Raw genomic sequence first — 24,849 nt, 5'->3', positions numbered from 1 at the left:
GGGGGGGGGTCTTGCAGGATGGCAGGAAATCTTGGACCTGATTCCTTCTGTAGGGCCGGGTCAGCTTGGTTTGGCCAGGGTCTGGGGAGCCTGGAGGCTTGTGGTGTATTATGCCCCAAGAATAATAAGCCAAAAGTGAATGAATCATCACTGCACCGTGTAGGCCCTGCTGCTATTTAAGTGGTATTAAACTAAACACAATTTTTTTTTTATTGGTCCCCATCTGCAGGTTAATGACATAATATGCTAGTATGCTCCACTTACTAGCACATTATGAAAAGACTTTCAAATGGAGACCTCCAGCATTGAGCTGTCATCACTGCCAGCAATTCCATCTCCTGGGTTTGCACACTCGAGTCATTAAAATGCCCAGGCTGCAGTGACATCACTCCTGCATGCATGTCGGGGTCACTGTCACAGCACGGTGCTCACTGCATTCAGGACACACTGAGTGTGCCCTGAACATAGAGTATACTGCGCATGTGCAGTGATGTCATTGCCTGGATTCAATGTGAATATCTACTGAACAGCGCAAGTTCAGTAGATATTCAGGGTACCTGCAGTTAAGACTTACTATAACCTTACCTATAGGATAAAATTTCAAATCAAAGTTTAACACTCTATTATATAACCACGAACACATGCATTCAGATTTTTTTCAGCGTACACTTCAAAGTAGAACTTTTAGCTAACTGCAAGGCCAAGTCAATTATCTTACACAGGCCTTTAAATGTTTATTAATTTGCTTGACCAATGCACCTTTTTTTCCCCCTCATACATAATGATAGAGTGTAGGTTGCGGGGACCTACCAAGAAGTCATGGGAAGGATGTGATGTGTCTTAGTTCATTCTTCTCCATTAATGGGATCTCCTTTTCGAGGGAAGTTCAACCGAGTACTTGGGTAGATGAGCTTTTACAGATCTTCTAGGGAATGGAATCCACCTGGCTTCAGCTAGGTGGACCAAGAGTGCCTTGCTTCTGTCAGGAGCCTTGAGTCCTAAGAGGGGTTCAGGGGGAAGTTGAGGCCTTTTCCTCTTCAGAGGTGGACCACAGCACAATTTGTGCACATTGGGTGTTCTGTTTCCCACCTCACGTTTTTTTCATTTGAGCTGCTAGTTTTTGAGCATATACCACAGGTTCTCCTTTCAAATGCAGAAAGCCAGGGATTTCCCCTTTAACACAGTTGGAGCTCAGATGTTACTCAACTTTCCCAGATCATTAGCATATGAATTATTAATTGTGGAATTGATAAAGATTTTATTATAATGCGTTGATGGCAATATTATCTATAATAATAATGAATATGTGTGTGAAATCTACCGCACCTATGAAAACATTACACCTGTATTGCATGTAGGAAGATCTGGAATTGTTGGGTAACACTTGAGCTTCATCTGTGGTAAAGAGGAAATCTCTGGCTCTTACATGTGAGAGGAGAAAAGAGCAGTGTCTGATACTTACATGTAAAAATCCAGCATGCTGGTTGTACCCAAATCAATCGATGGATCGACTTGGGTACAATGAGCCCTGCTGAACTGGCCGAGATTCGAAATTTAAATTCAATTTTACTAGTAATACATTATAAGAAATATTCTATTCTAGTTTACTCTCATTTGATGTCAATATGAATAGACAATGTATAAGCACAGAGAACGCAGGGGTTGAATGCGATCTTGAGAGGCCTTCAGCCCCAAACGGTGGTTGTAACCAAATTGCTCTAGTAGTAAAGTATATTGCAGGGGTCAGGAGTACATATTGCACAGAGCACAGTGGTCTGAATAGCATAATGCACAGAATGCAGGGGCCAGGAGTTCATGATAGACAGGATCAGGGAGTCAGGAGTAGGTAACATACAGAATTCAGGGGTTTAGAGGTAGGGAATGCACAGAGTTCAGGAGTTAGATGTGCATAGTATACAGAGTGCAGGGATCATGAGTGTGAATCGTGTAGGGGTCAAGTGTATTCTTCACAGAGAGTGTAGAGGTCAAGAGTATGTAATGCACAAAGTGCAGGGGTCTGACTGTGCTATCTAAGGCCAGTGGCCAGGACACCCTGCATGAGATGTGGAGCACATACCTCAGGTGTCTGGCACTAACAATGCCCATGAGAGCACATAGTTCACTCTTGCCATAAATTGACACAGCTAAGGTAGACCAATCTAGCCGAAACAAAAATTACATTTTGCTGCATCTGTAAGTTATGGTTGCTATGAGTGACACCACTATACCTATTTCATTCTAATTTTGAGAAAAGGGTCCCAGATTATGTATTCATTCTGTTTACACAGTCCGTCCTGCCCTGCGGCACAACACAAAGCAGCATATACAGTATATCTCACAGCAGTAAAAATCTCCTCTGTAAAATGGATTGATGTGAATTACAGCAATCTTGGGGGTTACAAAGCAGCTTAACAGCCTCAGGTGACTTCAATTTCTGCAGAAACCGTGTTCACAGAAGGGATAAAACATGCATTTGCAGAACTCTGGGGAAACACCGGTGTAATGCAGGGTAAACCAGGGACATGCTGTGTAAGGATGCTGGAAAAAATATTTGTACGCCCACATCTTAGACAAACTATTCCCAAAGGTTTTCAGTACATACACGAGTGCTGTAGTATTTGCTATTTTTTTTCTGTACTGACATTTATGTTTTCATTAAAACACGACCTTCAATGAGATCAAGTAATATAAGTGCTGGAGAAACCACTCAGCTTGAAACGCAAGCTAACACAAGTGCTTCCAAATACTAATTCTAAGGAAGGATTTCTGTGTTTGTACTGTATTTTTTAAGGTGAAAGTAAACCTGTTACAAACCTCAGCAATAGAAAATGAGATTATGGTGACAAAATATATAAGCAGAGGTTATCTAGGTTAATGGTTTTGCAGACAAGGGCGATTTTTGCTAGTGCGATCCTGAAATCGCCAGACACTGCACAAGGTCCTGACCATTTACTTTTCTCCAGAGCAGTCAAAGCAAAAACGCTTAGCCAAGGCTATGGATGTAAGACACGCTCAGCACTGGGTTAGCTTTAATGCAAACTGTGATTGTTTACCATTTGGCCGAAAGGCAAAGTCATGGGCATATTCATCTAATCGGCAAAAGCGAACCCCCAGCACTTCACTGCATGAACTGTGGCCAGGTGGCAGAGTATGACCAATAATGGAACTTGGAAAATGTTCCTGCCCACCAGCCTTTTGTCAGTGTGTATTGGAGTTGAAGGCAGCAGTGGGCAACAGCTGACAGTGATTGCAGGGAGAGATAGTTATTGTTAATGCTACTATACAATGCTACAGACCTGTACAGTGCTGTATATCGGCACTGCTACATTACAGCAAATTGCAATGTTGTTAGCTACAAAGAGGGTATTCCCCATAATAACTGTGATGTGCATTGATCAGCCACTGTGAATTGCATGGAAGACTGTACCACCCATTGTACTAAAAGTGAATTGGCCCAACGGTCCTTGTCAGAGCTATAGTACCTTTGGTCTGCGTTGACAACTTCTGTTTCTACGGATCCCCTTTAAAAAAATCTTTTTTTTTGGGGGGGGGGGGGGGGTTCTGATTTTGTTTTCTCAGATTTTCTGATTTTGTTTTCTCATATATAGCCAGAGAATACGGAAGTGGTGGATTAGATACTCAAGCTTTCTTCATCCTCCTCCTCCCAGGTGCAAACTAGCACAATTTTAGAAGCTGCAAATGCGCCCTCTTCTTCCTCCTCTTTAACCTCTAATCGTGTTGTAGCCCCCCTCAAACTAGCAAAGAGAATTCGGCTCCACAAGCGCCCCAAAGTAACATCAATGATGTAGGAATGTGTTTCAGGGAGGACCTACCCTTTGATAGCCTTCTACTGGGACTATCTCCCATGATTAAATAACCAGAAAATGCAGAACCATCTGTTTAGTGGTTTGCTTTTATGTGTGACAGAAAACATAATGGTGGTGGGACAAGTAAAACATTTATGGCAGAGAACAACTAAGTAACATTGCCCTACAGAGTGGAGCATCAAGAAAATAATAGTGAACCAGACCCTGAAATAGCAGTACAGAGAGAGCATGTTACCCAGATACTGAAAAGTGCTAAGAGACTGCAGTTAAATGAAGCTTACAGGAAGTGCAGGGTGGATATCTCCCACCACACACCATGCCAAACCACTGGCTCAGGATAAAATGCACAAGGGACTAATTAGGAAAGCTCTGGATCCTTGTGTCCCGCGAGGGAATGGGAACATAGAAAAGCTGCCCCATTTCTCAAGGCTATGGAGGATTGTACAGAAATGGGTGGCATTAGAGAATGGGTACAAAAACCCAGAGAGCTGATGGTAGAGATTGAAAAGTGCCGGCAGGGTTGATGTGAGGAAGAAGTATGGGAATGCTTTTGTGTCCCAAATCCCTGCAGGAATCAGAATTCCCCTGCATTCTGGCAGACGTTCCTGAATGTCAGAGACCATTGGAGCCTGAGAAGATTAATTTACAAGGAGAGGGTGGTAATTAGGAAGGCTGGGCACAGGGGCGAGGAGTAGTCCATTGACATTTAAGGTCCAGACGGGGAAATGGTCATCCAGATTATTACCCATATTTTTTTTTGCAACATTTTTTTTTTTTTTTTTTTTTTAAGGAAGAACCTAGTCACAGGCTTGTAACTAAGAAAACAAAAAACAAAAACAAAATGTATGTTTACATGGACTATTGTTGCTACTGTTGTGCATGTTACACTGTTTTAGTTTAGATGGGATATATTCTCTCTTGTTTATCTACAGGACAAAACAAGATGTCCTCATGTCAAACTAAACAGCACTTCAGTACAGTTGTGTAAAATGTGTGGTTGCACTTTTCGCTTTTGTCACTAGCTGGTGGCAAAACACCAAATAGACCAGTGGCCTCAAACTGACAGCCCTCCAGCTGTTGCAAAACTACAAGTCCCATCATGCCTCTGCCTGTGGGAGTCATCATTGTAACTGTCAGCCTTGCAATACTTCATGGGACTTGTAGTTTCGCAACAGCTGGAGAGCTACCAGTTTGAGACCCTTGAAATAGACACTATGCCAATATGTTTTGTTGTGTTAAGGTGTATTGCATTATTGTTGTTTGGAATGTTATCCTTAAGGGGATAATGTTTCAAGATTAAGGAAATTGTAATGGATGTATTGTTTCTGCTCTGTTCTTTTTTCAGACATCCCGCACTTTAAGAGGAATAGCCACTGATCACTGTAATAAAGTCACTGGTCCCAAAAAAGTGTCAAAGCTGTCCGATCTGTCTTCTGCAATGTCGCAGTTCCACTAAAAATCACTGATCACTGCCATTACTATTAAAAAAAATAATAATAATAATAAAAATGCCATAAATATATTGCCTCTTTTGTAGACGCTGTAACGTTTGCTCAAACCAATCAATATATGCTTATTGTGAATTTTTTTACCAAAAATATGTAGAGTACATATGTAAGAATGTGAAAGAAGAACATATGTAAGAATACATATTGGCCTAAACTGGTAAGAACATTTTTTTTGTTTGACATTTATTATAGCAAAAAGTAAAAAATATTGTTTTTTTTTTTTTTTTTTTTTTTTTTTTTTAATTGTCGGTCTTTTTTTTTTATATCGGAAAAAATAAAAAACGCAGAGGTGATCAAATACCACCAAAAGAAATCTCTATTCGTGGGAAAAAAAGTACATCAATTTTGTTTGTGTACAGCGTTGCATGACCACGCATTTGTCAGTTAATGCAACGCAGTGCCGTATCGCAAAAAATGGCCTGGTCATTAATTGGGTAAATCCTTTCGGGCCGGAAGTGGTTAAATAAGATTTTTTTTTTTCTCATATTAATTAGTTCCCGATGGGATACAGTACATATAGTGCTTTGCCCGATTTGCCCTAAAACACTAGATGTAAAGTCGATAGGGTGCACCCTTGGCATACAGCTGCCTGTCACCACAGCTAGCAAGGAGATGGCAGCTTTGGTGTTAGTGATTGCCTCTGGCTCCTAGCAGTTGCCTAAGACAAGCACCAGCCAAGGTATGCAGAGGGAGGTGATATTTGTCAGCCTCACCTTCCTCTGTATTCCTCCTTGCCTTGCGAAGGTTCCAGAGATAGGTGCTACAAAGCCAAGCAGATGCCACCTTGCTGCTGCGTTGGGCAGCCTGGAACCAAAGGGTGCACCAAGATCTTTTAAGGGCTTAATTTGCAAAAAAAAATCTACAGGGACATTGCCATGCATACTTATGTGGTAGCCAGTGGTGGCAGGGTTTATAAATACTCATGGGGTCTAGGATACTCAATCTGATACCACTAAGTGCTGACTATATTAATGCATTTTGTAAAAATAAAAAAGTTATAAGCTTTAGTTTGAAAATGTATGCTTTTGCTGAAATGCCATTCATTTTTGCTTATGCAAACCTTCATGTCAGAATTTCTCAACAGGCAGACTGGCATTCACAGGATATAAAATATTATGTACCATTAGAAAACATTGAATGCAAAGAAAATAAAAATGATATACTTAGCAAAACATATTATGAAGCTGTCTTACTAGGAAAAGGTCAAATAACATTTAAACACTGTAGTTTAGTGCTTACTTCCAGCATCCTTAGTGTTCTCAGTTGTGCTGGAGCTGCAATTTTGAAGAGGAAATTCAACTGTAGGGATTTGCTGCCCTCTACTGTCTGTAATTGTGAATACCTGTTATTTGAATATACAAAGCTAATTATGTATGCACTTCCTGTCTCTGGGAGACTAGGATAAAAAAAAAACACAGAGGCAGGAAGTAGAGAGCTTTTTGGAGACCATGTGTCCACATACAGGGGTTGCTGCTGTAATTTCGGTTTTAAAAATGAATTGATTGTTTTAGAAAAAATTGTATTTTTATATACAGCTTACCTGTACAATCCTTTTCTTGAGAGTACATCACGGGACACAGGAGCTTCATTACATAGTGGGTTATATAGGCACCTCTGGTGATTAGACACTGGTTGACTCCAATTAAGGAGAATTCCCCCCCTATATAACCCCTCCCATATGGGAGGCACCTCAGTTTTGTAGCAAAGCAATAAGAAACCATGTAAAACCCAAGAGGGGCGGGAGCCCTGTGTCCGGTGATGTACTCTCAAGAAAAGGATTTCACAGGTAAGCTGTATATAAAAATCCCATTTTCTTGATCATACATCACGGAACACAGGAGCTTCATTACATAGTGGGATGTCTCATAGCAATGCTCAGATTGAGGGGAGGGAGACACAGATCATAATTATAGACCGCAAGGGACCGGAGGACCTAAACTGCAGCCTGCAGTACGCTGCGCCCGAAGGCGATATCCTCTTGCCCTCTGACATCCACCTGATAGAATCTGGTGAATGTGTGGACTGATGACCAAGTTGCAGTCTTACAGATCTGAGCCAGGGAGGCCTGGTGATGCACTGCCCAAGAAGCATTTACAGCCCTAGTAGAGTGCGCTTTCACTTGAAAAGGAGGAATCTTCCCCTTTACACTATAGGCCTGAGAAATAACCTGTCTAATCCACCTTGAGACCCCATTCACACCTGAGCATTTTGTAGCTTGACGCCTGAAGCTACAAAATGCTGGAGGGGAAAAAAATCCATTATTCTCAATGGAGATGGTTCACATCTCCACTCCAAGTCGCCTGAAGCCCTACGCCTGAAGCTCAAACAAGTTCCGGACCCTTTTTTGGGCGTTTTTCTTCTTTTAACATTGGTGACCTTTTGCCCTGCACAAATTTGCGGCAAATCGCGGTAAAAAACGCTGCGAAACGCGGTAAAAAACGATGCAAATCGCGGTAAAAAATGCCGCAAAAAACACTTGAAAAAGTTACGCTCAGGTGTGAATGCAGCCTGAGAGAGTGGATTTTGACGCCGCCTAGCCCTTCCGGCAAAATAAACAAGCAATCAGTTTTCCTTATCTGAGCAGTTGCTTGTAGGTAAATACTGATTGCTCTAACCACATCCAAAGTGTGCAAAGATTCTTCTTCTGCGGACTGTGGGTCCAGAAAAAAGGATGATAGGATTACGTCTTGATTCAAATGGAATCCGGAAACCACCTTAGGTAGAAAGGACCTGTTGGGACGCATGACCACCCGGTCCTTATGAATAATTAGATACGGTTCCCTGCTGGAAAGAGCTGCTAGCTCTGATACTCTTCTAGCCGTGGATATGGCTACCAAGAGGACCAATTTTTTAGTCAAGAGAACTAATGAAGCCAGATGCAAAGGTTCAAATGGTTGCCCCTGCAAAGCCGAGAGAACCAAATTCAGATCCCATGGGCATACCGGAGGTTTGACTGGCGGTCTTATCCGCATGGCCCCCTGGATAAAAGCCCGCACCAGGGAATGCGATGCAAGTGGCTTTTGAAAAAACACTGACAGGGCCCAAATCTGCACCATGATAGTGCTTATGGCCAAATTCATTTCTAGGCCTGACTGGAGAAAGGCCAAGATTCTTCTAATGACATACTTTCTAGGATGCCATTTCCTGAGTTCACACCAGGAAACATATGCCCTCCAGATTTTGTAATAAATAAGCCTGTATGCCGGCTTTCTGGCATTGACCAGAGTAGAAAGGACTGGCCCCGAAAGGCCACGGTCTCTCAGAATGTGGGTCTCAGCAGCCAAACCGTCAAATTCAGACTGCGTAAAGAAGGATGGTAGATTGGACCCTGTGAGAGCAGATCTGGCCGGAGAGGGAGGATCCATGGCCTGCCTACTGCCAACTTCATGATCTCTGCGTACCATGGTCGCCTGGGCCAAGCCGGGGCTACCAAAAGAACCGATTTAGTCTCCCTCTTGACTCTTCCCAGGAACCGCAACAGAAGCGGGCTCGGGGGGAAGGCATATATCAGATTGTACCGATCCCAGGGAACTGTCAGAGCATCTGACCCCTGAGCAAGTGTATCTCTTGTCCTTGACACAAAATTGTCCAGTTTCCTGTTGAACCTGGATGCAAACAGATCTACGTCTGGAGTACCCCACCTGTGACATATGTTCCGAAACACATCGGGGTGCAGAGCCCATTCTCCTGGGCACAACTGCTGGCGGCTCAGAAAATCCGCCTGCCAATTTTCCACTTCTGGAATGAAGACTGCAGAAAGACACGGTACATGCTTTTCTGCCCAGACAAGTATGCGATTCACCTCTTTTTGGGCCACCAGACTCCTGGTACCGCCCTGGTGATTGATATAAGCCAATGCTGTGGCATTGTCGGACTGAACCTGAACAGGGAGACCTCGTAGTCTGTATGAGAGAGCCATATAAACTGCCCATATCTCCAAGACATTTATGGGCAATAGCTTCTCGATTGCAGACCATTTCCCCTGCGAGCACGTCTCCTCCAACACTGCTCCCCAGCCTGTCAGGCTGGCATCTGTCGTGATAATCTTCCATGGAAGAGGAAGAAAAGTTTTGCCTTTCAGCAAATTCTCGGTTTGTAACCACCAGACGAGACTCTTGCGTGTCCCTGGGGATAGACGCATAGGAAGATCCAAGGATTGGGGCTTCCTGTTCCAAGCCGCAAGGATGCATCTTTGCAGAGGCCTTGAGTGGAACTGGGCGAATGGGACGGCCTCAAAGGTGGCGACCATCTTCCCTAACAGTCTCATGTACAATCGAATGGGGGAAGATCTCCTGCCCAGAATTAGGCGCACCAGATCCCCAATGGCCTTGGAAGAAACACCTTGCCCCGAGCGGTGTCGATGATCATACCCAGGTATTCCAACCTGGTAGCATGCTGTAGGGACGACTTTTCTAGGTTTATGATCCAACCTAGGCGTTACAGGTGTTCTAGCGTTCTGGTGATGCTGTGGTTCAGGAACGCTGCTGTTTTCTCCATGAGAAGCAAATCGTCTAGATAAGCCATGACGGCTATACCCTGAGCTCTTAGGTTTGCCAAGAGAGGGTCCAGAATCTTTGTGAAGACTCGAGGGGCCGTAGCAAGCCCGAACGGCAAGGCCACAAATTGAAAATGGCGGCGCTCTACCGCAAACCTTAGAAATTTTTGCTGTGCGGGAAAAATTGGCACATGGAGATATGCATCCTTGATGTCTATTGATGCCATAAACTCTCCCCCTTGCAGGTAGGAGACCACAGTGCGTATTGACTGCATTCGGAAGGACCGGATGTGTAAAAACCGGTTCAGATCCTTCAGATCTAGGATAGGTCTGACACTTCCATTTGGCTTCGGAACGGTGAAGAGATTCGAGTAAAAGCCTGAACCCTGTTCTTTTGGGTCCACTTCTACTATCACACCCTGGGATAGTAAGTGATCTAAGGCCAGAAATAGCGGTTTTTGCTTTACTGGATCCCTGGGGATCCTTGACCTTAGGAAACGAGAAGGTGGAATCTCCTGAAACTCTAGCCTGTAGCCCAGAGATACCAAAGAGATCACCCACTTGTCCCGGATCTCTTTCCGCCAGGCTCCTGTAAACCGCAGGAGCCTTCCCCCCACTCGGCCGAGCGGGGGCACCCCTTCACAAGGAAGCTTTTGGACTCTGCTTGGCAGGCTTTCGTCCCCAAGTCCTTTTCTGTCCCTGGGCTCGGCCTTGAGCCTTTCCTGTAGACTAGGGTTGAGAAGGCTGTCGCCACTGCTTAGAGCTTGATGCTCCGGGAGAGAGAGCACGCCTTAATGAAGGACGCTTGCTCCTTTTGACTGGAAGGAGAGTAGATTTACCTCCTGAAATTTTTTGGACGAATTTGTCTAATTCTTCTCCAAACAAACGTTCCCCTTTAAACGGGAACCCAATCAAATGCTTCTTGCATGACAGCTCAGCTGCCCAATTCTTTAGCCATAGGGCCCTTCGCATGTGTACCAACATGAGGGACAAACGTGATGCTTGTTGGACAGAATCCAAAATCGCTTCAATCATGAAACATAGAATATGAGGCAGTTCTGCGTAATTTTCTACTTCCTCACTGGGAAGGAGCCCAAGCATCTGCTTAACCTGTTCCTTGAGTAACTGACACAACCCCAGGTTGCACCACAGCACCAGTCATGGAAAAGGAGGCTTTTAATAAAGTTTCCAGCTTTTTATCAGTTGGATCCTTAAATACCTGCGCATTATCCAAGGGACAAGTCAGGTTTTTATTCACGCAAGAAACAGCCGCATCAACAGATGGGACCCCCCACTTCTTGGTGAAACTTTCCTCCAGAGGATAATGCATAGAAAACCTTTTAGGAGGAGCAAACAGTTTATCGGAATGTCCCCAATCCTTATACAACAATTCATCCATTAAGGGATGAATTGGAAAGAAATAGGCAGTCTGTGGGGCTTTCCTGACTCCCAGGGAAGAAACAGAGGACACAGCGACTTCAGCAGCAGGCATTCTGAATGTGGTACGCACCAATTCCGTATAATACTGCACCTGTTTTCTGAGCGCCTGGGAGGAGGGGACTCTCTCCTCTTCCTCTGATTCATCCGACTGCTCATGATCCCTGTCCCCAGACAGGGATCTCTCCTCATTTTCAGAAGAATCATCTGAGAGAGGAATTTCAGCAGAGGGAGGGGATCTACCCCTTTTCCTGCTATCTTTCAGGGAAGCAGAAATAAAATATATTATTCTCCCTTCAAAACCCTCCAATGTAGCCCTAAGGGAGTCCTCAGTGACATAAACCGGGGCTGGGACATTAGGAGAGGCTGCAAAACCTGACAGGGGCACTGACTCGTCTTGAGAGGCTGGCTCCAGTCTTGCAGGGGGGGATGGTAACTTACAGGCACTTTTAGAACCCCTGGACCTAGGCGGTTGTAAAGGTAGGTCCTTGCTCTGTTAGGTGCTCGATTTCCCTCTTCCTATCTTGCCTAGGCCGTGGTCTGGATGTACTTGGGAGTCCCATTCACCGGTGAGATAACCAAGACTCATACACGAGATGTATGTGAATAATGATTACATTTAATGTTTTGAATACAACAGGTTATATGCTGAGACAATTGGGGTGGCACCCTGTGGAGTAGCCAATCAGGGATACCCTCGTAGCTATACACCAAACTTTTCCTAGTAACAGGTTTATTGACAGAACAAGCAGAATAAGCAGAAATCGTGTCTTCATGGCAAAGCACATCATTAACCTTCACGAGATAAGAATAAGACTACAATATTCAACAACATTGTGCTAGTAGTCTGTGATCCAGACGTTCTAGGTCACAGACGCAGTTAAGGGAATGTGAGATGACCGTAAGTCTGGCTTTCTTTGCACAAACTCTCGCGGCCAAGGGCATTCTAAGAAAACAGTATATTTCCCAGATAGCGAGCATCTATATCTTAGCAGTTAGAATTCTAGCTTGGTCATACAAAGTTTAAAATGGAAGACAGTATAACAAAATGGAGACTTGCTAATCCTTATAATCCCTCCTGTGATCATAACTTTGGCACGAAGTTATCGATCATCCTCTATACCAGACATTCTTGGAAAAAGCCATAAATGCTTTCTCTTCGTCATTGGGCTTGGTTGCTATTGTTGGATGGGAAACCTTGGAGGCTGCTATGCAGCAGCACTTGGCGATCACATAGAACATTACTATCAACAACACTATCATCACTAATACGAGAAATATTTTCTTGAAAAATCCCAGTATGCCCCCCCAAATACCACAAAAGTCAATACTATCGACCAGAGCAAAATGGTGTGTAGTACATACTGATCTTCTAAGCCCCTGTCTTTCAGTCCGAGCTGGTGGGAGGAGGAGGAAAGTCCAGGGAGATTCTGCCGAACTGTTCCTGGAGGGTCTGTAGGTTCGTCTCTGGGGTCCCTTTGGTGGTGGCGTCCTCCTGTTGGTCTTGGGCAAGTGTCCTCTGGGGATGTTCTGGAGTCGGTGGAGGTTCGGGGCATTTTTTTAGTCTGCTGGCATGGATCCACTGAGGGGTGTAGTCTGTGAGGACAGCAGTCCTGGAGACCTTCTCCACGTTCCATGGACCGGAGTAGATGGGCCCCACGTGCTTCCGTTGGCCAAGCTGCTTGATCAACACTTTATCCCCCGGGATGAAGGGGTGAGTAGGTTCTGTTGGAAGAGGAGAAAAGGTGACAGCAACTTGTTCATTATGTTCTTCTATTGTACTTACCAGATGTTTCACGTACTCTTCCTGTAAAGAATATAGGTTAATGTCAGTCTGTGCATCTAATGCTTTTAAGGTTTTGTCATACAGCTGTTGCAAGGGTTGGGACCCTATATGTCCGGGACCATGCAGGTAGGAAAGGATGAGGGCCGAGCTGGCTTCGGGGATCCCAATGACCCCTCCATTTGTCCAAAGGACAATCCTTGCTGGACCCAGAAAAGGACATCAGCATCTGTGGCCATGGATTGGATTTGGGCTGCAACTGAGGGGAAATCTGGCGCTGAAAAATCTTGTTGGAAAAATATTGTGGTAGGGGCGGGTGGATGTGTGGAGGAATTTGCCGCCGCTCGAGCGCATCTATGCGCAAGGGCGTTGCCTCGGGCAATGTAGCTACCAGTGGTGGTGTGAGCCTTGACTTTAATAATCGCCAAATGTTTGGGCAGTAGTATAGCCTGGAGAAGGGCCAGGATATGCTCCTTGTTGGCTATAATTTTGTTGTCAGCCGTTCTAAACCCCCTGTTAGCCCAGATCACCCCGAAATCGTGAACCACGCCGAAGGCGTATCGACTATCAGTGTAAATATTGACATCCCTATTTGTGAACAGGATGCATGCTCTAGTGAGGGCCACCAGTTCCGCGACCTGTGCCGAGGAAGGCGGAAGTGGCTTAGCCTCCAGAACCAGATCTGGGAGTTGTACTACCGCGTATCCTGTCAGAAAAGTGGAATCCGAAGGGCGCGAGCAACTGCCGTCCACAAAAACTTCCTCTGCACCGGCCAGAGGTACGTCTGTAAGTCCTTACGTGGGGAGGTGACTTGGTCCAACACTTTTGTGCAGTCATGCATTTTGGATGGTTCACCATAATTCATGAGTTTGAGCAGAGAATGTAATAGCCTGAGGATGGGGGAGGTGTCAGAGGTGTGTTTGATGGTCAGATTGGAGGTGTTTAGAAGAATGATTTCATACCCGCTGGCTCTTTGGGTGGTCATATGTTGTGTATTGAGGTTTTGGATAAGGTGGGTGACTGAGTGGGTAGTGTATACAGTTAGGGGGTGTCCCAGAACTAACTTGTTGGCTTCTTGAATGGCCATGGCACATGCGGCCATGTTCTGGAGGCAAGCAGGCATGCCCTGGACCTGGAGTGGGAGTTTCTTTGAAAGGAAAGCCACCGGTCGGTAAGAATTACCGTGCTCTTGGGCAAGAACTGCTGCAAAGGCAGATCCATTAACTACACAATATAGATAAAAAGTTTTCCTGTAGTCCACTAGTCCTAAGGCCGGGGCGGAGGCAAGGGAGGAGAGGAGGGTGTTAAATGAGTGTAACATTTCCTCCGTCCATTCCACCACTTTTGGCGCAGTGGAGAGCGTGGCCCTCCTCAGAATGGAGTCATGAAATGAGCAGTCAGGGATCCACTGCCGGCAATAGACGATTGCTCCCAGGAAAGACAAGAGGGCGGCCTTGTCCCTGGGTGGCTGCAGAGCGTTAAGGGCTGCGGCACGGTGGGGGGAAACACTTCTCTCTCCCTTGTTGAGGATGCACCCCAAGTACTCTACAGTAGGGGTCACCCACTGTATCTTTTTCCGTGAGGCCAAGTGACCTGCCTTGGCTAGGTGATCCAGCAAATTTTTTGAGTCTTCTTCACAAGCTTCTGGGGTAGGGCTGCAGAGAAGGAGGTCATCCACATATTGGATGAGTACCGACCCGGCGCTCGATTGCCAGGATTTGACTGTCTCATTCAATACCACAGAGAAGGCTGCCGGGCTGTCCACATAGCCCTGCGGTAGACGGGTCCAGGTCAGTTGCCCCCTCCCCCCCCCCAAGAAAAAGCAAACATGGGCTGGGCCAGTGGATCCACAGGGATGCTAAAGAAAGCGTTAGCTAAGTCAATTACTGTGTAGGCCACAGAGTTTGCCGGTATGCAAGAAAAAATAAAGGCAATGTCTGAGACCAGAGGGGGGAGGGGAACCACCATTTTGTTGACTGCCCTGAGGTCCTGTACCAAGCGCCACTCCCCGCTTGCCTTTCTCACTGGGTATATGGGGGTGTTCCATGAGCTGATGATGGGTGTCAGGATGCCCATGGCTACATACCTATTGATGAGGGGTGTAATCCCCTGAATTTTGTCAGAATGTAGTGCATATTGTTTTTGAAAGACAGGTACTGAGTCTGGGCGCATTTGGGGGGTGTAAGGGGTACATGGGATGAAACCTACACTCGCGTTATTCTCTGCCCAAATAGCATGGGTTTCCAGGGAGGCAGGTAAGAGTACAAAATACCCTTTTTTGGATTGTCTCTTTGGGCCTTGTAAGTCGCAGAGTGCGGAGCTGGCAGTTACTGCTCCCTGTGGATCAAATTTGATCACCACTCCCAGTTTGGACATTAAGTCCCTTCCCATCAGGGAGACTGGGCATTGGGGCAGGATGGCAAACCGTTGTTGGCAAAGTAGCACCCCCTCCGGGGTGGTTACTGATAAGGGTGGGGTGATAGGGTGGGTAACAGGAGTCCCATTAATACCTATGGAGCTTCCCTCAGAACATTGTGGCATGTCAAAGGTCACATCATTGATGGAGCTAGAGGTGGCACCAGTGTCAATGAGAAAACAAATGCGTTTTCCATCTACACCCAGGATCACCTGGGGTAGGCTCCTCCAGGACACATTGTAACATACCAGGCTGAGGGAAGGGACATACTCCAGGAAGCCCTATGTCCTGCTTGAGGGTTGGGTGGCAGGCCATTGCATGGGAATAGGGGCTGGTGGGGGTGGTGGAACACGAAGGGCGGCATTGTTAGGTGGAGGGGGTCCTCGGGGTCCTTGATAGGGCTGGTGATATCTGGGGCCTGACACTGGTCCTTGGTAAGTTGGGGGACGTTGATGTTGTGGAGTTGAAGGAAAGGCGTTAGGGTAACGCCTTCGTCCATTTCCCTTCCCCCAAGGTCCCGTTTGGCCCCTACTGTAGGGACAATTGGACTTCCAATGTCCCATTTGACCACAGTTGAAACAACCCTGGTCTGGTGGTTGGGGGGCATATTCTGGTCTTCGAGTGGGGGCATATGGTTGGAGTGCCATTAAAGGGGTTGGGGGTTCAAATGTGTTATAAAATAACCCCCCTTTTTGTTCAAAAACCCCGGAAGTTTCCCTGGAGCGGGTGTCTGACATGAAATCCTCCGGGGGTTGGGTAGCCCATTTGGGGTTAATTAATTTTAGCAGCTGTACTACTTTTGGCTCCCCTCCGGCCATTACAGTAGTGGTAAAAAGGGACCCACTATAAAAGGGATTATTTCTGGGGCGTTCAGGGGTGTAGTTATAGGTGCCGAGGGTATTGGTTTTCCTTTTGTGAGGGCATGATTTTTGGCATGCTTTTTTTTATAAATTTTTAGAGGGGCTTCCCATATCTTGCAAGATTTTTTCATGTAATCTACATCCCACTTCCCGGGGGGGTATGAGTGCTTATGTAACTGACAAATCTTTTTTTACTACATGCCAATCTTCTGTGTTGCAGGGGCCCGCGGGACCTATATCATGGATCCCTAATTGCTGGCACCTTTCCCTAACCTGACTCCAAAATGGTTCTACATAGGGACCGGGCACTATAGTCTGCACATACTGATAGGGAGTAGGTTGTTCATAAGGGGTCCCGTCTTTGCCTACAGTATTCCCCATTATGGGGGGGTGTTATGATATGCTTGGTAAGGGGGCAGAGGTGATAGCAGCCAGTGGCACGAATCACCTGTTGTTGAACTTCTTCCAGGGAAGATTCAGCAAGGAGGTGGGATTCACTGACTGGGCTATGCAGGTTTATTCTGACTAGCGGGACAACGGGAGAAGTTTCGTCCTGGGGGTACACAGGGCGTTCTCCTAGTCTAGTGGAATATCCCCCTGGGCGAGTGGCTATCAATATCAGGATATCAATTTGTTTAAGAAACAATAAACCAACAGTACAGCGAGGGCAAGGGTTAACAATTTCACAGCAATCTGGATCACAAGGTAAAGACATTGAAAGAACAGCAAAATACAAAAAAACAATTGAAAAGGCAAGTTTGAAATACTTACGTAACCTGGAAAGAAAAACATGAACAACTAAATCACATACAATCGTTTTACATGACTAGATAAAATGTGCACTGTGTTTGATTTTAGCAAATTACCCTTCGGGCGTCCCTTGAACATCCGACCTTATGTGGGGAGGGCGCAATCTATTGCTTCCCTTCCCTGTAGTGTTTCTCTTTAATCTATTTTACTTAATAGTTTTAAGTCAGGCCAACCTAGCCGGACTCTCTTTTAATCTATTTTACTTAATAGTTTTAAGTCAGGCCAAACTAGCCGGACTCTCTTTTTTAGGTACGAGCCCTCTACTTCTCCCGATGGGCCAGCCTAGCCCACCGCGGAGGCACAGCAGCAATACAGCTCCCGCACATGGCGGTCACCGCGGCAGTATGAGTGACACCAAAAGATCCTCACCAATAAGGTAAATAAATCAGTAGTCACTCACCTGCCGATCGATGACCCCACTTCCTGGTACCAGCTGTAAAGGTAGGTCCTTGCTCTGTTAGGTGCTCGATTTCCCTCTTCCTATCTTGCCTAGGCCGTGGTCTGGATGTACTTGGGAGTCCCATTCACCGGTGAGATAACCAAGACTCATACACGAGATGTATGTGAATAATGATTACATTTAATGTTTTGAATACAACAGGTTATATGCTGAGACAATTGGGGTGGCACCCTGTGGAGTAGCCAATCAGGGATACCCTCGTAGCTATACACCAAACTTTTCCTAGTAACAGGTTTATTGACAGAACAAGCAGAATAAGCAGAAATCGTGTCTTCATGGCAAAGCACATCATTAACCTTCACGAGATAGGAATAAGACTACAATATTCAACAACATTGTGCTAGTAGTCTGTGATCCAGACGTTCTAGGTCACAGACGCAGTTAAGGGAATGTGAGATGACCGTAAGTCTGGCTTTCTTTGCACAAACTCTCGCGGCCAAGGGCATTCTAAGAAAACAGCATATTTCCCAGATAGCGAGCATCTATATCTTAGCAGTTAGAATTCTAGCTTGGTCATACAAAGTTTAAAATGGAAGACAGTATAACAAAATGGAGACTTGCTAATCCTTATAGCGGTGATTTACCAGTGCCCTTGCTACCTCCCCCTGAGACCCTCTTACGAGGAGACATATTCCTAAGCTACAAAGCAGAGGTACTAATACAAAGTGCAATCACTGTTGTGCTTAAAGTCTCACAATAACATATATGCTTAAACTGCACAGCCTGATGCTGAGTAGGTGTCTAAGGTTTGCCTGGATCCAATCCCCACGGATGCTTACTGCCTCTAGTGGTGGAAACCAGGTAAGACATACAACTACTCACAATGAAGAAATCCATCATATAATTATATATATATGATTAATTTCCCTTACCTGTCCCCGCCGCAGGAATTGCTGAACCAGACAAATTCCAGCCTTCACCCATCACGGCGGGTAGTGTTAGCCAACCTTCAGGTTTATCTGGGGCTCTTTCTCAGAAAGAGCCTCCTACCTGGACCATGTAAAAGACTTTGCCAGAAACTTTCGTGCGCTCTGTGTAAACAGTACACCAAGTCTGGTTTTCCCAGAGCCCAGTCTTCCAATGGAGAGGACTTACAGGCCAAACCTCGTTTCTTCGGCTGACGAGGCCCGGGTACCATACCATCTTGGGAGTCAAATATCGGCCCGAGGTATGGATCCGGTTTGTTGTAGCCCTTAGACCCCCCCAGGGACCTGCACAGAGCTAAAGTTTTAGGTGACCAACCACCATAGACACTGGCAAAAAAACTGAGGTGCCTCCCATATGGGAGGGGTTATATAGGGGAGGAATTCTCCTTAATTGGGGTCAACCAGTGTCCAATCACCAGAGGTGCCTATATAACCCACTATGTAATGAAGCTCCTGTGTCCCGTGATGTATGATCAAGAAATACAATTATTAAACAATCGTTACATTTCACAATGGCCTATAAGCAAGCCACAGTATACAAAAAATCTGCAATCATACACTGAAATAGGCACATGTGACTTCAGAATCATTACCAGCTAATACACAAATAAGTAATTACCACCCTTCCAATCTAAGGTGGGTAGCAAGAGTGTGAACCCCTCATCATGCTGTAAAAAAAGGGACACATATAGCCTCAAAAGGTACAGTTTCATTTGAAAGAGTGCTGAAAAGAACCCTGTGGCAGATAGTGAACCTTGTGAAACTTAATTTGGACTTAAAGTCCAGGCAACAAAGGAGAAAAGATTTTGAAAAGAAAAAGAAAGAGAGAGGTAAACAGGGGACAAGGGGTGGGTTGGAGCAATGCCAGGGATAAGCCCACGTGCATGGGGCAGACCCCTCAATAATAGTTAGGCGCCAGTTAGAGTGACCACAATGGGCTGTTTTGATTCCCCATAAATAATTGGAAATCCAGGGGTTACTTTTTTTTTTTAATTTCTCAACTTTTTCATACAGAACAGCAGCTAGTTTATCATTAACCAAATACCAACACATCCATCCTTACTTTGACCTGCCCAATACTCGGGACCTCCAATTTCCAGTTATAACCAAGGTTTTCTTAGCAGCTATATAAATAAAACTTAAATAAAATATAAAAATGGTCGACAGTGCACTGTTCGGATTTTAGATTAAGCAATGCCTCATTGGGGATGTGGTTTCCCAAGACTGTATCAATCAATTCGTACACCCTCATCCAGAATCTTTTGACCTGTGGACAGTCCCACTACACATGCACCAAAGTGACAGCTAAACCACAGACCCCAAAACAATGATCAGAGGCACCTTGGGTAAATTTAGCTAACCTGGGTGGTGCCATATACCACTGCCGCAGGAGCTGATAATTGGCCTAAAAAAAAAAAAAGAGGAGTTTTTTGACCCAAGTCCATTTCACATTGGGTGTTGTAGGGCAGACAGTCTGACATGATACTGGACAGCAAGGACTTGTAAATCAGGAACAAAGTTCCTTTTGTAGAGGGTCATTGTGGCATACACACTCAAAAAGAGGTGAGAGTCAGCAGGGAGACAGAATGTCTCAGGTGCAGATGGATGAAGTTCCATATTTGGCAGTAACAGAATAATCTTGTGGGAAACATGCAGAACATTGTAAGTTATTGGCAGAGATTTACTACAACTGAAACGTGCAAAATCTGTTGCAGCTCTGCATAGAAACTATTCAGCTTCCAGGTTTTATTGTCAAAGCTTAGTTGAACAAGCTGAGAGCTCTAGTTTTAGTAAATCTCTCCCATTATCTCTTTTGGGGTCAAGTGGTCATAAATTCAGTGAAATCCCAAAACCCCCCACCAATGGAGCTGCCTAGGTTTTTTCTGACCTAGACCAAAAAGGGAATAGTGAAGCAAAGTAGCCAAAGGTAAGTGGCTGGTTGGGCAACGGCTGGAGGGTCTCCTCATCACTGCAGATCTTTTCTTCTGGTCTGCAACACAAAGATGGATGCCATATCATGATCATCCTCTGGGGGCCCCTGCAACTGAACTTTTCTGCAACATTCATCTGTAAGCATCTTTATTCATAACTACAGTATATACTTTATATTTGTGCACCTTTGCTTAGGATAACCTCCGCCCGTTAACCCCGCAAATAAAAGGCGCTCAGCATCAAAGAGTATGCTTTCTACCTGGGAGCTGTGGAATTTAAGCAGCTGTTCTAAAAGGTATTAAATCAATAAAACCACTAGAAAACATTAAACAAAAATCTGCGAGGTGAATGGATACATCAATTCACCCGTAGAAAAAACAGCGCGTAATACTCAATAGAAAAAAAGAAATTATATGTGATTTGTGCTAGTGCGAACTATTGTTCTATGGAAAATATAAAAGGGGAAAACACTGCGCTATAGTTTGTGAAAAAATGGCCACAACAGCCAAAACAGCAGCCAACACTAAAAACAAACAAAGTTCAACAGATAAAATAATAAAAACAGTGTAGCGCTTCAATAATAATAAGTGTAATCAACACAAATTATAAAAATAATAATAGCAGAACAAAAATCGCACAAAACCAAATGCCTGAAAGTAAAAGTCCAACATAAGGCACTCATTCCACTATGTTGATGGCATAGGAGTGGCCAAACCGTCACATGGAAGGAAAATGGTGTACTGGACGAATATGTTCATGCAGGTAGACTTGATTGTAAACATCAGTGAATAGTAGATAAATACTTCTTACCGGAACAGTTGGACTCACACAGTCATATGACGGCTGAGTCTGGAAGGCTTGGGGTCACAGTCAAGGACCAAGGAGTGTGAGGAGAGAGGTCAGTTGAGCTGGTGGAGGAGCTCCAGGCGGTTGTAGGCTCAAGGATGGATCCTTTCAGATGGAACATCAAAGGTCGAAGTAATCAAGCTCAAACGCAGCCCGTTGGACCAATACTCCAGCCTCCCCCGAATGGGGAGGGGGGTGTTTGTAAAGTTTTAAACCAAAATCATGGAGAAAAGGGAAAAGAAAAAAAGGCTCCACATGGTGCGGGTCAAACGATATAAAAACGTTGGTTTATTGAAGTCAAAAGGTAATAAATGACTTAGTGATCACATAAAAAAACGAAATGAACTTAAAAGCAATGTGGGGTACCTTTTTTTTTTTTTTTTTTTTTTTTAACGATATAAAAACGTTGGTTTATTGAAGTCAAAAGGTAATAAATGACTTAGTGATCACATAAAAAAACGAAATGAACTTAAAAGCAATGTGGGGTACCAACAGCTCGCCCGACGCGTTTCGACATATGTGTCTTCAACTGGGGCATGTTGGAACCCACCACATTGCTGACAAATATATAGAGAATGAGAGAGAGGTTCCGCCTAACAAGAGGCGGGACATCCAATCTCAGACAGCCTCTTAAAGCTACAGTATACAATTTAGTCAAACCAAAGTATACCAATTCAGACACTATAAGCAAATGCAAATAACATCTCAGAATGCCACACATGCAGACTGTTAGATAGGTATTGATGACAATAAAATCTGGAAAATAAATAAAAAAATAAGCCACCATGCTCACGCATGGATAGCACTGAGTAGATTACATTATTCATAGCCTAATCAGATATATAGATGCAACATAATACAAATCACTTATGAAGCATATGCAAAGAACACATCAAGCAATAATACATAAAGGTAAAACCTGCGTTGTTAGTATACATAAAATACATTAAACCTTTACCAGAAACTGTCAGTTTATATTTGCATTATTCACAGTCTCATCAGACTTATAAATTGCAAACAGCCCTAATGCTCATACAGAGCGCATACAGAGAGCACATCCAGTTCTAGTACAAACAATCAGATATGCACTGTCAATTATACATAAGCTGCACTATACTATCCCAAGAGCAAGCTGATTTGTTTATATTATAACAAAAACAGAGCTATGAAGTTCTCAGCGGTAATATCTAATAGAGATCTATCATTAGATGTCTCTTACTTGTTGTACCAGCGATGTGTGACCTGGGGATGTGCATAAGTAATCATGGTGATAATTGATACGTGATGATCGGTTTTGTAAAGTTTAGATCAGATAATCTAAAGTGTCATAACATGAAATGGCACAGGAACGACTGAACCAATCACTGAATACGTGTATCATGTGGTTAGATGTGGGAGTGGTTGAGAAGGGCTCAAGTCTATGGAGTAGGGGCGTGTGTATTTGCATATCATTAAGCAAGAGTGTAAGGAGGAGGTGTCTTTCAAAGCCTGGCGCCAAATTACTCCTTATTATGCGTTCCACGCTGCAGATCACAGCAAACTTCGTGAGCGCTTATAGGTGCATGCCGACGAAATGGGGCGTGTGCGTGCAAACGTCACATGTTGCGTAATCATGCAAAAAAAATGAATAAGCAAAAGGGGGCGTGTGAACATCACGCTCTATATCTCTCCACGGAGGTGTAGAGGAGGGGAAAGCATTTCCATCTGGCGCCAACTTCACACATGGAGAGCGTCACACGCCACTGGGCGTGGCCAGCAGCAGAAGGGCCAATCCGAGGGTCTGTCAATATACACATGCGCCCTGACTAATGACGTAATTACGTCATGTCATGCGCAGTGATGGATCAGGGGTGGAAGCAACGAGATGATCACGGGGACTATGGGAGATGTGACAGTGTCACGTCACGTCCAATAATAGAGCCCGACGTAACCGTGGTAACCACGGAAGCGTCACTACATTTAAAGACAAAAGGATACCGCAAATAAAGGAACGCAAGTACACGAATAAAAAGAAAAGACAAATATCACTCAACAATCAGAATATACATCTTACTCTGGAGATTTTACCACTAATAGCCAAAGGTTATGTGAAGTGAAAAATTGGGAATAATCGCATGGGTCAGATGTAATGCGCACAAATTACGCACATATTGACCTAAAAAATATAAATTTAAATTTAAATTTTGAGGTACCGGAAACCCGAAAAATGGCCTTAAAATATAATGAATATGGCATATTCTCAACTAATGCCAAAAGTGAGGCTGAACATAAAAGTGAGAATGTGAAAGGAAATCAGTCCCAGATCCCACATGATCTAGAAAAAATGCGTAATAAACGCATATAACCAGATTCAGGCAGAGATCTGAAAAGGAGATATGTGTGAGAAAAAATATAAGAGAAAAAATATGATGGGGACGCAAAGTGTATACGGTGAATTGGGCATTGTGTCACAGAAAACCCGAATTAGGAAGTAAAATAAAAAGTGAGAAGTGAAGTGCCCAATAAATAAATAATGGGTATGTTAGTGTGTAATACCGAAAAAAAGGAGGGCTGGAGAAGTAGTTAGAAATATAAGACAAATAAATAATAAAAATAATAATATAAGGCGCTAGTGATCCATAATAAGATAGATTAGGCCTGATTAATAAAGCTGTTAATGTCCCAGTCTGTGTTCATGCCAAAGGGGGAGTAGCACCTCAATTCATAGATCCAAAATGTCTCGAGACGCGAGACCCCCCTCAGGCATGAATCACCCCTCCAGTTTGGGACAAATTTGTCAATAATTTGAAAACGGGTACCCGTAGGGTCTCTATTGTGTTTTTCAAGATAATGTCTCGGAACAGGGTGTTTATCGCACCCTTTTTTGATTTTACTAAGATGTTCGTTGACTCTAATGGAGAAATTACGAATAGTGCGGCCAACATATTGTTGGTTGCAAGGGCAGGTAATCAAATAAACAATGTACCTCGTGACACAAGTGGTAAAGTGTTTCATGAGGTATCTACGTGCAGTGGATGAGGATGTAAAGGAGTCACTTTTCCCCTTACCCAGCATATTATGTAGGCAGACATTGCATTTTCTGCAGGGAAAGTAACCCTTACTCTGGGGGAAAAATTGTATTGATTTAGGAATATCTATTACATTAGGAGCGATATCATTTTGTATAGATCGAGCTCCCCTGTAAATAGTTCCAGCTTTATTTGGAATCATCCCACCCAAAACTTTGTCACTTTGTAGTACCTTCCAGTGCCTGTTAATAATTCTCTTTATATCATTGTGTTGTGTGGAGAAAGTTGTAAAAAAAGACCATTTATATTTATCACTTGTTGCTGTTTTGACTTTTTTTTGTGTAAGAGAGGCCCTGTCGGTGTGTAAAGCTGCTTGAATCTCGACATCAAGAGTACGTGGATCATAACCTTTGTCCAAGAACCTCTTACGGATGGTGTAAGATTGGGAAATATAGTCACTGACATTCGTGCAGTTGCGCCTGAGCCTGAGAAACTGACTGCGTGGGATGGAATTGAGCCATTGGCGATGATGGCAGCTGTC

This window comes from Lithobates pipiens, unplaced genomic scaffold (genome assembly GCF_037356315.1).
Source record: "Lithobates pipiens isolate NorthernLeopardFrog02 unplaced genomic scaffold, aLitPip1_a1.2 Scaffold_22, whole genome shotgun sequence".
Taxonomy (NCBI): domain Eukaryota; kingdom Metazoa; phylum Chordata; class Amphibia; order Anura; family Ranidae; genus Lithobates; species Lithobates pipiens.
Note: the sequence above shows the minus strand (reverse complement) of the source record.